Source organism: Macaca thibetana, chromosome 14, assembly GCF_024542745.1.
Source record: "Macaca thibetana thibetana isolate TM-01 chromosome 14, ASM2454274v1, whole genome shotgun sequence".
Taxonomy (NCBI): domain Eukaryota; kingdom Metazoa; phylum Chordata; class Mammalia; order Primates; family Cercopithecidae; genus Macaca; species Macaca thibetana.
In genome coordinates this window covers 62,628,230-62,641,999 of record NC_065591.1, presented here as the reverse complement: position 1 = coordinate 62,641,999, position 13,770 = coordinate 62,628,230, and the positions used below count along the sequence as shown (strand labels likewise).

At 39.8% G+C, this 13,770-nt stretch overlaps 2 protein-coding genes across 2 annotated transcripts in view; both read right to left on the bottom strand.

Annotated features, from left to right (window-relative positions):
* TRIM21 (tripartite motif containing 21) overlaps positions 1-3,885 on the bottom strand; it is a 116,079-nt gene extending 112,194 nt beyond the window's left edge. The window contains exon 1 of the mRNA XM_050756219.1: positions 3,876-3,885. The gene's annotated coding sequence lies outside the window, so the exon portion shown is untranslated. The remainder of the gene's footprint in view (positions 1-3,875) is intronic.
* Positions 1-13,770, bottom strand: part of RHOG (ras homolog family member G) — a 1,041,648-nt gene that overhangs the window by 544,733 nt on the left and 483,145 nt on the right. The gene's annotated exons all lie outside the window — the stretch shown is intronic.

Below are 13,770 nucleotides of genomic sequence, written 5' to 3'. Positions count from 1 at the left end.
GCAGTCCTGGCAGCATTTATCACCTGCTAACTGAAGCGCCTTTAGGCCCTGAATAAACAGCAGCAATACCCAGGTACTATGTCAAGGGACTTTGAACCTCTGAGACATGCTGGCTTCAGGTAAGACTCAGCCCATTACCAGCTGTGGTAGCTATGGGGCAACACTTCCACTTGAGCAAAACAGAGGGTAAAGTGTGCCAGCTCAGGCATGGTGGGAGGGGGTAGAGTATGAAGCAGGCTGTTGAGGTCCCCAGTTTCAGGACTTGACTGAGGTGGCATTCCTGGACCTGTCCTGGGCCAGAGGGGAGCCCACTGCCCTGAAGGGAGAGTCCCAGGCCAGGCAGCTTTCACCACAAGCTGACTTAAGAGCGCTGGGTCCTAAAGGGAACATTGGTAGTGGTCTGACAGCATTTTCCATGGGCCTAAGGTGGTGGTAGCCATGAGGTGAGGCTCCCCTGCCTTTGGAAAGGGGAGAGAAAGGTGGGAAGGACTGCATCTTCTGTTTTTGGTGCCAGCCCAGTTGCAGTACAATTAGAATGCCGGGTAGACTAAGGTTTTTAACTCTAGTCCCTGAGAAAGTATACAATGGAGCTTTCATATATCTGGCAGCAGACTTTTTAGTGGAAACCATACAGACCAAAACATATTTAAAGAGCTGAAGGAAAAGAGACTTATTCCAGAATATACCTGACAAAAATATTCTTCAAATGTCAAGAAGAGATAAGAATTTCCCAAACAAAAGCTGAAGGATTTAATCAACACCAGACTTGTCTTACAAGAAATGCTAGAATAATACTTCAATCAGAAAGGAAAGATGTTAATGAGCAAGAAGAAATTATCTGCTCACTGGTAATAGTAAGTACATAGAAAAACAAAGAATATAATTATACTAACTGATGTGGAGACTACTCTTATGCTAAGTAGAAGGACTAAAAGATGATCAAAAATAACATCTTTAAGAAATAGTACAATAAGATAGAAATAAAACATTAAAAAGTCAGGAGATTATATGGTCTAGCTGTGTCTCCACCCAAATCTCATCTTCAATTGTAGCTCCCATAATCCCCATATGTTGTGGGAGGTAATTAAATCATGGGGGTGGGTAGGTTTTTCCCATGCTGTTCTTGTGATAGTGAATGTCTCATGAGATTTGATGGTTTTATAAAGGGCAGTTCTCCTGCACATTCTCTCTTGCCTGCTGCCATGTACAATGTGCCTTTGCTCCTTCTTTGCCTTCCATCATGATTGTGAGACTTCTACAACCATATGGAACTGTGAGTCCATTAAACCTTTTTTTTTTCCTTATAAGTTACCCAGTCTTAGGTATGTCTTTATTAGCAGTGTGAGAACAGACTAACACAGGAACAAAGTTTTAGTTTTAGTTTTTTCTTATTTATGTGAACAGGATTAAGATATAATTGGCATAAAAAATGGGTTGTAAAGATAGTATTTGAAGCCTCATGGTACTTTCAAACCAAAATCCTACAATAGATACACAAAAAACAATAAATTAGTCATATTACCAGAGGAAAAAAAATTCCTGGCCAGGCATGGTAGCTCATGGCTGTAATCCTAGCACTGTGAGAGGCCAAGGTGGGTGGATCACCTGAGGTCAGGAATTCGAGACCAGCCTGGCCAACATGGTGAAACCCTATGTCTAGTAAAAATACAAAAGTAGCCAGGCGTGGTGGCAGGCACCTGTAATCCCAGCTACTTGGGAGGCTGAGGTGGGAGAACTGCTTGAACCTGGAAAGCAGAGTTTGCAGTGAGCCAAGATCATGCCACTGCACTCCAGCCTGGACAACAGAGCAAGACTCCACCTCAAAAAAAAAAAAAAAAATTACCTTCACTAAAGTGAGACAGGAAGGAAAGGAGGAAGAGAAGACTGTACAACAAGAAAACAGCAAGATGGAGTTACGTCCTTACTTATCAGTAGCATTAAACATAAATGGACTAAACTCTCTAGTCAAAAGAGTGGCTGAATGGATGATAAAAACAAGACCTAGTGATCTGTCGCCTATAAGAAACACTTCATCTATAAAGACAGACTGAAAATACAGAGATGAAGAGAAATATTCCATGCCAATAGATACCAAAAAAGAATGAGAATAGTTACATCAGACAAAGTAGATTAAGACGAAAACTAAGAGGCAAAGGTTGCTATGTAATGATAAGGAGGTCAAGTTGTGCAAGAGGTTACAACAATTTTAAATATATATGCACCCAACACTGAAGGACTCAGATACATAGAGCAAATATTAGAGCTAAAGAAGGTAGGCCCCAATACAATAATAGCTGGAGACTTCACCCCACTTTCAGCATTGGACAAATCTTCCAGACAGAAAAAGAAATACTGGACTCGATCTGCACTATAGACCAAATGGACCTAATAGAGAACATTTAGAGAACATTTTGTGCAGTTACTACAAAATACACATTCTTTTCCTCAGCACATGGATTATTCAAGGATAGACCGTATGTTAGGTTACAAAACAGGTGCTAACACATTCAAAAAGTTGAAATAATGTTGTGGTAGTTAACAAATGTCAACTTGATTGTATTGAAGGATGCAAAGTATTGTTCCTGGGTGTGTCTGTGAGGGTGTTGCTAAAGGAGATTAACATTTGAGTCAGTGGACTTGGAAAGGCAGAACCACTCTCAATGTGAGTGGGCACCATCTAATCAACTGCCAGTGTGGCTAGAATAAAGCAGACTTGCTGAGTCTTCCAGATATTATCTTTCTCCTGTGCTTCTTCCTGCCCTCAAACATCAGACTCCAAGTTCTTCAGCTTTTGGACTCTTAGACTTACACCAGTGATTTACTAGGGACCTTCAGCCACAGACTGAAGACTGTACTGTCAGTTTCCCTCCTTTTAAGGTTTGGGGACTTGGACTGGTTTCCTTGATCCTCAGCTTGCAGACAGTCTATTGTGGGACTTCACCTTGTGATCATGTGAGTTAATACTCCTTAATAGACTCCCTTTCATATAGACACCTATCCTACTAGTTCTGTCTCTCTAGAGAACCCTGACCAGTACAAATGTCAAGCATCTTCTCTGACAGCAGTGAACTAAAACTATAAGTTAATAATAAGAATTTTGGAAACTATACAACTACATGGAAATTAAACAATACACTCCTGAATGACCAGTGGTCAACGAAAAAATTAAATTGAAAAGTTTCTTGAAACAAATAGAAACAACATACCAAAATTCACAGGATATAGTGAAAGCAGCAAGAGGGAAGTTTATAGATGTAACTGCATACATCAAAAAAGATGAAAAACTTTAAAAAAAAAATCTAATGATGTATCCGATTAATAGCCAGAATAAAGAGCTCAAACTCTATATGAAATAAAACCTAGTAATCTGAACCAAAAAAGGGCAAAATATTTGAATAGACATTTCTCAAAAGATGACATACAAATGGCAAACAGGCATGAAAAGGCATTAAACATTACTGATCAGAGCAATGAAAATCAAAACTATAATGGGATGTCATCTCATCCCAGTTAAAATGTCTTATATAAAAAAGACAGGCACTAACAAATGCTGGCGAGGATGTCAAGAAAAGAGAACCCTCATTCACTGTTGATGGAAATGTAAATTAGTACAGCCATTCTGGAGAACAGTTTGGAGGTTCTTCAAAAAACTAAAAATAGAGCTACCATATGGTCCAGCAATCCACTGCTGGGTATATAGTTGATGTAATTTTGCTGTGTCTCCACCCAAATCTCATCTTGATTTGTAATCCCCACATGTTGGGGAAGAATCTAGTGGGAGGCAGTTGGATCATGAGGGCAGTTTCCCTCATGCTGTTCTCATGATAATGAGGGAGTTCTCATGAAATCTGATGATTTAAAAGCATTTGGCAATTCCCCCTGCTTGCTGTTCTTCTGCTGCTTTGTGAAGAAGGTGCCTGCTTCCCCCTTGCCTTCTGCCATAAGTTTCCTGAGACCTCCCCAGCCACGCAGAACTTTAAATCAATTAAACTTCTTTCCTTTATAAATTACTCAGTCTCAGGTATTCTTTATAGTAGTGTGAAAATGGACTAATACAATATCCAAAAGAAATGATATCAGTATATTGAAGAAATTTTTTTATTCGCATTTTTCTTGAAGCACTGTTCACAATAGCAAAGATTTAGAAGCAACCTAAGTGTCCATCAACAGATGAATAAAATAAATGTGGCACGTATAAATGAATAGTGGTCCATTGTGTATAAGAATGAGATCCTGTCATTTGCAACAACATAGATGGAAATGAAAATGTTAAGTGAAGTAGCACAGGCACAGAAAAACAAATATTGTATGTTCTTAATTATCTGTGGCATTGGGAAGGTTACAGGAGGGGTAAGGTGGGGATGGTGAATGGGTAAAAAAATAGAATGAATAAAATCTATTATTTAATAGCACAACAGGGTGACGAGTTAACAATAATGTTACAGCACATTTCAAAGTAACTAAGTAATTGAATTGTTTAACACAAAGGATAAATGCTTGAGGGATTGGATACCCCATTCTCCATGATGTGAGTGTTATGTATTGCATATCTGTATCAAAACATCTTATTTACCTCATTAAAATGTACCTACTATGTACCCACAAAAATTAAAAATTAAAAGAATTAACCTGGAATAGCTATATCAACTACAGTCAAAGCAAACTCCAGAGAAAGCAATATTATTATGCATAAAAGGGAATGTATGATAATGATGTCAAGTCTATGAAAAGACGAATTTTTAGTGTGTATGTACCCAAAATAGATCAAGATATGTGAGGCAAAAAAACTGAACTGAAAGAAATAGGTAAATCCATTATTAAAGGTTGAGATTAATGCCTTTCTCCATCAGTAATGCATCCAGCAGATAAGGGTATGGGGAAAAAATAGAAAAGCCAGTTAACACTGAACATATTTTAACCAACAGTATTCAATCGAAATGCACACAATATATTTAAACAGTAGAATATACATTCTTTAAGTAAACCAAGTAGAATATTCACCAAGTAGACCACACTTTGGGCCGTAAATCATATCTTGGACATTAACATGGATTAAGAACTTCTTTACTACTGATTCAATTTCTGAAGCTTTTCAGGGTTTCAATCTCTTGATTCACTGTGAATTTTCTAATTTGTGTGCCTAAAGACATTCATAGTAGTCTCTGGGGATCTTCTGCATTTCTTTGGGATCAGTTGTAATATTATCTTTGTTATTTCATTATGCTTATTTGGATCTCAATCTAGTTAAGGGTCTATTAGTTGTGGTTTATTTCCCCCCCAAAGAATTCTTGGGTTTATCGACCTTTTGTTTGGATTTTTTGTATCTTAATTTCATTAGGTTTTTCTCTAATGTTTTTCTTCTGCTGGCACTGGGAATTTTTTTCCTAGTCCTTTTAAGGTACAAAGTTAGATTGTTAATTTGAGCCCTTTGCAACTTCTTGATGAAGGTATTTAGGGCTATAAACTTTTCTCTTACTGCTTTGGCTGCATCTTAGAGATTTTGGTAAATTGTATCTCCATCTTTGTTAATTTCAAAGAATTTTAAGTTTCTGCCTTAATTTAGATGTTTGCTTAGAAGTTATTTAGGAGTAAGTTGTTTAGTTTCCATGCATTTGTGTAGTTGAGAGAGCTTTTTGATATTGGTTTCCATTTTTATTGACCTGTGATCCAAGGGTGTGCTTGGTATGATTTCATTTTTTTTGAACTTGAGACTTGCTTCATGACCAAGTATGTGGTTAATCTCAGAATATGGTCCATGTGCAGATGAGAAGAACATATTCCATGGTTATGGGGTGTTCTGTAGATGTCTATTAGGTCCAGTTTTCTGAGTGTTGAGTTTAAGTCCAGAGTTTGTTAGTTTCTGTCTCAATGATCTGTCTAATGCTATTGGTGGGGTGTTGAAATCTCCCACTATTATTTTGTGGTTGTCTAAGTCTTTCTGTAGGCCAAGTAAAGGAGAAAAGAAAACCCTTGTATGCTGTTGATGAAATGCAAATTGGTATGACCATTGTATCAGTCTGTCCTTACACTGCTATAAGGTGTTATCTGAGACTGGGTAATTTAAGAAGAGGTTTGACTCACAGTCCCACAGACTTAACAGGAAGCATGACTGGGAGGCCATAAGAAAGTTACAATCATGGTAGAAGGCAAAGGGAAAACAAGCACTTCTTCACATGGCAGGAGAGAGTGTGAAGGCAAAAGTGCCACACACTTTTAAGCCATCAAATCTCGTGAGAACTCACTATCACAAGAACATCCAGGGGGAAATCCGACCCCATGATGCAATCACCTCCCAGCAGCCCCTCCTCCAATTTGACATGAGATTTGGGCAAATCCAAACCGTATCAGCCGTTATAGAAAACCTCTTGAGGAATATCCATGCAGTTTACAGAACATAAGACCCAGGAATCCCTCACTTGGTACTTACTCAAAGGGAGACCCAGGAATCCCTCTACTTGGTACTTAGCTCCGGTCTGCAGCTCCCAGCGTGATTGATGCAGAAGACGGGTGATTTCTGCATTTCCAACTGAGGTTCCTGGTTCATCTCACTGGGACTGGTTGGAAAGTGGGTGCAGCCCATGGAGGGCAAGCTGAAGCAGGGTGGGGCATTGCCTCACCTGGGAAGTGCAAGGGGTTGGGGGATGATTTCAAAGGGCATGAAATCAGCACCTTGCAGAAATAAGCACACTTCCATGTTCATAAAATTGTTATTCACAATAGCCAAGATATGGAATCAACCTACTTGTCAATTGACAGATGAATGGCTAGAGAAGTTGTAGCATTACTAGATACTGCCATTTGTGACAATAGCATGATGTCCTCAACTTCATCTAAGTGAAATAAGTCAGACACAGAAAGATATGTGAAATTTAGAAAATGTCAAAGACAGAAATGGAGTGTAGAACTGGTTACCCAGGGCAGTGAAGGAGAAGAAACAGGGAGATGTAGGTGAAGGGTACAAAGTTGCAGCTATAAAGGATGAATAAGCCTAGAGAGCTTTTGTATAACATGAGGACTGTATTTGTATAATGAAATATTAACTTATTTTCTAAGAGTAGATTTTTGGCATTCTTACCACAAGAACAGGTAATTCTGTGAGATGATATATTGTTAATTTGGCTGCAGTAATAATTTCATTATGTATAACAAAACATGTTTTATAACTTAAAATATGGATTAAAAACTTCCTGGACAGTGGTAAAATTTTATATTTACCCTGAATTTTATAGGGATCACTAAACCAGAATGGAAATGAAAGTGGGGAGGAGCGTTCCAAGATGGCCAAATAGGAACAGCTCCGGTCTGCAGCTCCCAGCGTGATTGATGCAGAAGACGGGTGATTCCTGCATTTCCAACTGAGGTTCCTGGTTCATCTCACTGGGACTGGTTGGAAAGTGGGTGCAGCCCACGGAGGGCAAGCTGAAGCAGGGTGGGGCATTGCCTCACCTGGGAAGTGCAAGGGGTTGGGGGATTTTCCTTTCCTAGCCAAGGGAAGTCATGACAGATTGTACTAGGAAAATCTGAACACTGCAACCTAAACACTGCACTTTTCCAATGGTCTTAGCAAATGGAAGACCAGGAGATTATATCCCACTCCTGGCTCAGCAGGACCCACGCCCATAGAGCCTTGCTTACTGCTAGTCGGAGATCCAACTATGAGGCCGCAAGCCTGGCTGGGGGAGGTGCATCCACCGTTGCTGAGGCTTGAATAGGTAAAGTGGCCAGGAAACTCGAACTGGGTGGAGCCCACTGCAGCTCAAAGAGGCCAGCCTGCCTCTGTAGACTCCACCTCTGGGGGCAGGGCATAGCTGAACAAAAAGGCAGCAGAAAATTCCACAGACTTAAACGTCCCTGTCTGACAGCTCTGAAGAAAGCAGTGGTTCTCCCAGCATGGTGTTTGAGCTCTGAGAATGGACAGACTGCCTCCATAAGTGGGTCCCTGACCCTTAGGTAACCTAACTTGGAGACGCCTCCCAGTAGGGGTCGACTGACACCTCATATAGCTGGGTGCCCCTCTGAGAAGAAGCTTCCAGAGGAAGCATCAGGCTGCAATATTCACTGTGCTGCAATATTAACTGTTCTGCAGCTTCCGCTGATGATACCCAGGCAAACAGGGTCTGGAGGGGACCTCCAGCAAACTCCAATAGACCTGCAGCTGAGGGACCTGACTGTTAGAAGGAAAACTAACAAACAGAAAGGGATAGCATCAACATCAACAAAAAGGACATCCACACCAAACCCCATCTGTAGGTCACCATCATCAAAGACCAAAGGTAGATAAAACCACAAACATGGAGAGAAACCAGAGCAGAAAAGCTGAAAATTCTAAAAACCAGAGCAGCCCTTCTCCTCCAAAGGGTTGCAGCTCCTCGCCAGCAATGGATCAATGCAGGATGGAGAATGACTTTGATGAGCTGACAGAAGTAGGCTTCAGAAAGTTGGTAATAAACTTCTCTGAGCTAAAGGAGGATGTTTGAACCCATCACAAGGAAGCTAAAGACCTTGAAAAAAGATTAGATGATGGTTAACTAGAATAAACAGGGTAGGGAAGACCTTAAATGACCTGATGGAGCTGAAAACCATGGCACGAAACTACGTGATGCATTCACAAGCTTCAGTAGCCAATTTGACCAAGTGGAAGAAAGGGTATCAGTGATTGAAGATCAGCTGAATGAAATGAAGCAAGAAGAGAAGTTTAGAGAAAAAAAGAGTAAAAAGAAAGGAACAAAGCCTCCAAAGAAATATGGGACTATGTGAAAAGACCAAATCTACGTCTGATTGGTGTAACCGAAAGTGACGGGGAGATGGGAACCAAGCTGGAAAACCCTCTTCAAGATATTATACAGGAGAACTTCCCCAACCTAGCAAGGCAGGCCAACATTTAAATTAAGGAAATACAGAGAACATCACAAAGATACTCCTCGAGAAGAGCAACTCCAAGACACATAGTTTTCAGGTTCACCAAGGTTGAAATGAAGGAAAACATGCTAAGGACAGCCAGAAAGAAAGGTCAGGTTACTCACAAAGGGAAGCCCATCAGACTAACAGTGGATCTCTTGGCTGAAACCCTACAAGCCAGAAGAGAGTGGGGGCCAATATCAACATTCTTAAAGAAAAGAATTTTCAACCCAGAATTTCATATCCAGCCAAACTAAGCTTCATAAGTAAAGGAGAAATACAGTCCTTTACAGACAAGCCAATGCTGAGGAATTTTGTCACCACTAGGCCTGCCCTACGAGAGCTCCCGAAGGAAGCACTGAACATGGAAAGGAAAAGCCACTGGAGATGCAGAAAGGCCTTTTTAATGGAGTGAGACTCCATTAAAAAAAAAAAAAAAAAAAAAAGAGAAAAAGAAGAATCAAATACACGCAATAAAAAATGATAAAGGGGATATCACCACCAATCCCACAGAAATACAAACTACCATTAGAGAATATTATAAATGCCTCTACACAAATGCTAGAAAATCTAGAAGAAATGGATAAATTCCTGGACACATACTCCCTCCCACGACTAAACCAAGAAAAAGTTGAATCCCTGAATAGACCAATAACAGGCTCTGAAATTGAGGCAATAATTAATAGCCTATCAACCAAATAAAGTCCAGGACCAGACAGATTCACAGCCGAATTCTACCAGAGGTGCAAAGAAGAGCTGGTACCATTCCTTCTGAAACTATTCCAATCAACAGAAAAAGAAGGAATACCTCTCTAACTCATTTTATGAGACCAGCATCATCCTGATACCAAAGCCTGACAGAAACAACAAAAAGAATTTTAGACTAATATCCCTGATGAACATCGATGCAAAAATCCTCAATAAAATCTTGGCAAACCGAATCCAGCAGCACATCAAAAAGCTTATCCACCAAGATCAAGTTGCTTCATCCCTGGGAAGCAAGGCTGTTTCAACATACGCAAATCAATAAACGTAATCCATCACATAAACGGAACCAAAGACAAAAACCACATGATTATCTCAACAGATGCAGAAAAGGCCTTTGATAAAATTCAACACCCCTTCATGCTAAAAACTCTCAATAAATTAGGTATTGATGGAATGTATCTCAAAATAATAAGAGCTGTTTATGACAAACTCACAGCCAGTATCATACTGAATGGGCAAAAGCTGGAAGCAAAATTCAAGAAATGGGGAAAGGATTCCCTATTTAATAAATGGTGCTGGGAAAATTGGCTAGCCATAAGCAGAAAGCTGAAACTGGATCCTTTCCTTACTCCTTATACGAAAATTAATTCAAGATGGATTAGAGACTTAAATGTTAGACTTAATACCATAAAAACCCTAGAAGAAAACCTAGGGAATACCATTCAGGACATAGGCATGGGCAAGGACTTCATGTCTAAAACACCAAATGCAATGGCAACAAAAGCCAAAATTGACACATGGGATCTAATTAAACTAAAGAGCTTCTGCACAGCAAAAGAAACTACCATCAGAGTGAACAGGCAACCTACACAATGGGAGATAATTTTTGCAATCTACTCATCTGACAAAGGGTTAATATCCAGAACCTACAAAGAACTCAAACAAATTTACAAGAAAAAAACAAACAACCCCATCAAAAAGTGGGCAAAGGATATGAACAGATATTTCTCAAAAGAAGACATGCATACAGCCAACAGACACATGAAAAAATGCTCATCATCACTGGCCATCAGAGAAATGCAAATCAAAACCACAATGAGATACCATCTCACACCAGTTAGAATGGCAATCATTAAAAAAATCAGGAAACAACAGGTGCTGGACAGGATGTGGAGAAATAGGAACACTTTTTACACTGTTGGTGGGATTGTAAACTAGTTCAACCATTGTGGAAAACAGTATGGCAATTCCTCAAGGATCTAGAACTAGAAGTACCATATGACCCAGCCATCCCATTACTGGGTATATACCCAAAGGATTATAAATCATGCTGCTATAAAGACACATATGTTTATTGTGGCACTATTCACAATAGCAAAGACTTGGAATCAACCCATTTGTCCATCAGTGACAGACTGGATTAAGAAAATGTGGCACATATACACCATGGAATACTATGCAGCCATAAAAAAGGATGAGTTTGTGTCCTTTGTAGGGACATGGATGCAGCTGGAAACCATCATTCTCAGCAAACTATCGCAAGAACAGAAAACCAAACACCGCATGTTCTCACTCATAGGTGGGAACTGAACAATGAGATCACTTGGACTCGGGAAGGGGAACATCACACACCAGGGCCTATCATGGGGAGGAGGGAGGAGGGAGGGATTGCACTGGGAGTTATACCTGATGTAAATGACGAGTTGAAGGGTGCTGACGAGTTGATGGGTGCAGCACAACATGGCACATGTATACATATGTAACAAACCTGCACGTTGTGCACATGTACCCTAGAACTTAAAGTATAATAATAATGAAAAAGAATATGTAAAAAAAAAAAAAAATTCCCTTTTGAAAACTGGCACAAGACAAGGATGCCCTCTCTCACCACTCCTATTCAACATAGTATTGGAAGTTCTGGCCAGGGCAATCAGGCAAGAGAAAGAAATAAAGCGTATTCAATTAGGAAAACAGGAAGTCAAATTGTCCCTGTAGCAGATGACATGATTATACATTTAGAAAAGCCCATCATCTCAGCCCAAAATCTCCTTAAGCTGATCAGCAACTTCAGCAAAGTCTCGGGATACAAAATCAATGTGCAAAAATCACAAGCATTCCTATACACCAATAACAGACAAACAGAGTGCCAAATCATGAGTGAACTCCCATTCACGATTGCTACAAAGAGAATAAAACACCTGGGAATCCAACTTACAAGGGATGTGAAGGACCTCTTCAAGGAGAACTACAAACCACTGCTCAATGAAATAAAAGAGGACACAAACAAATGGAAGGACATTCCATGCTCATGGATAGGAAGAATCAATATCATGAAAATGGCCATACTGCCCAAGGTAATTTATAGATTCAATGCCATCCCCCATCAAGCTACCAATGACTTTCTCTACAGAACTGGAAAAAAACTACTTTAAATTTCATATGGAACTAAAAAAGAGCCCACATTGCCAAGACAATCCTAAGTCAAAAGAAGAAAGCTGGAGGCATCATGCTACCTGACTTCAAACTATACAATAAGGCTACAGTAACCAAAACAGCATGGTACTGGTAACAAAACAGAGATATAGACCAATGGAACGGAACAGAGGCCTCAGAAATAATACCACACATCTACAACCATCTGATCTTTGACAAACCTGACAAGAACAAGAAATGGGGAAAGGATTCCCTATTTAATAAATGGTGCCAAGAAAACTGGCTAGCCATATGTAAAAAGCTGAAACTGGATCCCTTCCTTACACCTTACACAAAAATTAATTCAAGATGGATTAAAGACTTAAATGTTAGACCTAATACCATAAAAACCCTAGAAGAAAACCTAGGGAATACCATTCAAGACATAGGTATGGGCAAGGACTTCAAGTCTAAAACACCAAAAGCAATGGCAACAAAAGCCAAAATTGACAAATGGGATCTAATTAAACTAAAGAGCTTCTGCACAGCAAAAGAAACTACCATCAGAGTGAACAGGCAACTTACAGAATGGGAGAAAATTTTTGCAATCTACTCATCTGACAAAGGGCTAATATCTAGAATCTGCAAAGAACTTAAACAAATTTACAAGAAAAAAATCAAACAACCCCATCAAAAAGTGGGCAAAGGATATGAACAGACACATCTCAAAAGAAGACATTTCTGCAGCCAACAGACACATGAAAAAATGCTCATCATCACTGTCCATCAGAGAAATGCAAATCAAAACCACAATGAGATACCATCTCATACCAATTACAATGGCGATCATTAAAAAGTCAGGAAACAACAGATGTTGGAGAGGATGTGGAGAAACAGGAATGCTTTTACACTGTTGGTGGGACTGTAAACTGGTTCAACCATTGTGAAAGACAGTGTGACAATTCCTCAAGGATCTAGAACTAGAAATATCATTTGACCCACGGATTCCATTACTGGGTATAACCCAAAGGATTATAGATCATGCTACTATAAAGACACATGCACACATATGCTTATTGCAGCACTATTCACAATAGCAAAGACTTGGAACGAACCCAAGTGTCCCTCAATGATAGACTGGATTAAGAAAATGTGGCACATATACACGATGGAATACTATGCAGCCATAAAAAAGGATGAGTTCATGTCCTTTGTAGCAACATGGATGAAGCTGGAAACCATCATTCTGAGCAAACTATTGCAAGGACAGAAAACCAAATACCGCATGTTCTCACTCACAGGTGGGAGATGAACAACGAGAACACTTGGACACAGGGCAGGAAACATCACATACCAGGGCCTGTTGTGGGGTGTGGGGAGTGGGGAGGGATAGCATTATACCTAATGTAAATGATGAGTTAACGGGTGCAGCAAACCAACATGGCACATGTATACATATGTAACAAACCTGCATGTTGTGCACATGTACCCTAGAACTTAAAGTACAATTAAAAAAAAATGAAAGTGGGACTGAGGAGGTTCAGAAGTCAGACAGTTATGGAGTTGAACGGCTTGTCTACAGAGTCAAAGTCTCTTCCATGGATACCAGAAACTGGGATGACGTAGAAAGCTTATCCAGGTAGAAAAATCCTCAATGATGTTTCTCCATAAGTTTCAACATGTCTTTAAGTAAAGAGGAACAATAAAAGGGTGTCATTTGCAGCTTATGCTGTATGTTCATGAGCTTTTGAC